This window comes from Arvicanthis niloticus, chromosome 24 (assembly GCF_011762505.2).
Source record: "Arvicanthis niloticus isolate mArvNil1 chromosome 24, mArvNil1.pat.X, whole genome shotgun sequence".
Lineage (NCBI taxonomy): Eukaryota > Metazoa > Chordata > Mammalia > Rodentia > Muridae > Arvicanthis > Arvicanthis niloticus.
The window spans coordinates 37,627,786-37,630,524 of NC_133432.1; the positions used below are offsets into that span (position 1 = coordinate 37,627,786).

Here is a 2,739-nt window from a genome sequence, read left to right on the forward strand (position 1 = left end):
TGAATTTATTTATGTAGTGGATTACACTGATGGATTTCTGAATATGGAGCCATCCCTGCATTCCTGGCATAAAGCCTGCTTAATTATGATAGATAATTTTGTGATGAGTTGTTGGATTCGGTTTTCTAGAATTTTATTGCATATTTTCACATCATTATTCATAAGAGATATTGTTTTGTAGTTCTCTTTCTTTGTCGGGTCTTTCTGTGGTTTAGGAATGAGCATAATTGTAGCTTCATAGAATGAATTGGGAAGTGTTCCTTCTGTTTCTACTTTGTGGAATAGTTTGAAGAGAATTGGTATTAGGTCTTCCTTAAATGTCTGATAGAATTCTGCACTAAAACTATCTGGTCATGGACTTTTTTTGGTGGGGAGACTTTTAATGACTTCTTCTATTTTTCTGGGGTTTATAGGACTGTTTAGATGGTTTATCTGCTCCTGTTTTAATTTTGATACTTGGGAGGCCGGCGGCAGAGCGCACCCTTTCCGCTGCTGGCCCCCCGCTCTCTCCGCTCTCCATGCTGGTGGGTGTGTGGGCGCTCGTATGCATCCCCCTCCCCCCGCACCTCCTGCTGCCTGGGAGGGGGCCTCCACAGCCTGCGGGGTGTGCGCTTGTAGAGTGAAAAATTATAAAGACCATTTTATAAGATATATGTAGACTTTTTCTTTGCCCTTAGACCTGGGCAGAAAAATGCAGGTCCCAGAACGTGGAACTGGAAATAAGATTTCAGGCCTTTACTACCCCAGGACACTTGCTGGATGGATTACATTCCTCAAGCCTCGGACAGTAGGCTCACCTATGGGTGGGAGAGGCCCAAGGCAGGAAGACACATTCCTGACCACAGATAAAGATGCAAGCCACCTAGGTGGGGCTATAGCTGGAAGAAGTGAAGATAGTTAATCTGAAATAGTTGGTAAATGACAGGGTGGGACACAATGACATGTACTGAGTAATTTCCATGGCTATTAACCTTTCAGGGTGGGTTTCTCTGGAATGTTTTGATATTCTTATGTTATGTATCCTTGGCAACCCCTCACCCCCTCCTCACTCCCCTGGTTTGTGGTTTTTCTCTTTAAAAGACCCCTTAGCCCGCCACTCGAGGTCAAACTCTGCTCTTGAGAGAGCTCGTGGTTTGACCTTGGCCGGCCAACTTCCCTAATAAAGCCTCTGCTGATTGGATCCAGGTATGGTTTCTTGTGATCTTTGGGTGGTCATGATTTCCTGAGACTTGAGGAACGGCCTCCTGAGTATGAGAGTCTTCACGCTAGAGCCTCGGCTGCAGAGGCCCAGAGCCTGCAGGCGCCAGGGGGTCCCCAAGGCGGTGTGGCAGGCACTGCAGGCGCCAGATGTAGCAGCATGCCAGCCAGGCTGGAGCTGAGGGAGGGCGAGAGCTTTGTATTTTGCAGTGCTGTTTGAGGGGGCGGGGGTGGAGGAAGCAGAAAGCCGCCGAGTCACCGGGGACCTCCAGGGTGAACCATGTTGAGTCCTGCCAATGAAGAGCAGATCCACCTGGTGAACTATGTGGAGGATTACCTGGACTCAATCGAGTCACTGCCTTTCAACCTGCAGAGGAATATCTCACTGATGCAGGAGATCGACGCCAAATATCAAGAGATCCTAAGGAGCTGGATGACTACTATGAAAAGTTCAAACGGGAGACAGACGGCACCCAGAAGAGGCAAGTGCTGCACTGCATCCAGAGGGCCCTGATCCGGAGCCAGGAGCTGGGCGATGAGAAGATCCAGATTATGAGTCAGATGGTGGAGCTGGTGGAGAACCGCAGCAGGCAGGTGGACAGTCATGTGGAGCTCTTCGAAGCACACCAGGACATCAGTGATGGCACTGGCAGCGGCGGCAAGGCAGGCCAGGACAAGTCAAAGAGTGAGGCGATCACACAGGCAGATAAACCGAATAACAAGCAGTCCCAGAGGCAGCGAAACAATGAGAATCGAGAGAACGCATCTAATAATCAGGACCATGATGACATCACCTCAGGAATGCCCAAGGAGAAGAAAGCAAAAACCTCAAAGAAAAAGAAATGCTCCAAGGACAAGGCAGAGAGAAAGAGCTCCCACAGACCTTCCCATTGACCCCAACGAGCCCACGTACTGTCTGTGCAATCAGGTCTCCTACGGAGAGATGATTGGCTGTGACAATGACGAGTGACCTATCGAGTGGTTCCACTTTTCTTCATGGGACTCAATCATAAACCAAAGGGCAAGTGGTACTACCCTAAATGTCATGGGGGAGAGTGAGAAGACAATGGACAAAGCCCTGGAGAAGTTCAAGAAAGAAAGGGCTTACAGGTAGTTAGTGGACACTCACCAGTGTATTTATGATGTCGCTGCCTTTTCAGAAGTATGAGGATGGTCAGATGAGTATTTTTAGAGAATGTTAGAAACAGATCCCCTCCTCGGGATAGCAGAAACAGCCCGTGTCTTCATGGTGTACCTTGTTACCAGACTGGGTCTGCATATCAGCAATTTAGAAACTACAAATACAGGTTTGAATTAAACATGTCAGCAAGTGTCAGACTGATTGTTGGGGTTGGGGAGTGACTTGGAAGTAACCTAACAGATGTATAAAGAAGAGATTTAATTTGGCTGTTTTAACAAAAATGTTATGGTTTACAAAAAAAAAAAAATTAGCCTGGTTGCTGAAGTACAGCAAATGTGCTTGCTGCCGTAATGTTTATCCACGTGACAAGTTGGTGGTTTAAAGTCTAAATATTATTATTT

At 47.2% G+C, this 2,739-nt stretch overlaps 1 pseudogene; it reads left to right on the plus strand.

Moving 5' to 3' along the window:
* Positions 1 to 1,477: 1,477 nt before the first annotated feature.
* Positions 1,478 to 2,311, plus strand: LOC143438266 (inhibitor of growth protein 1 pseudogene; annotated as a pseudogene).
* Positions 2,312 to 2,739: the final 428 nt, after the last annotated feature.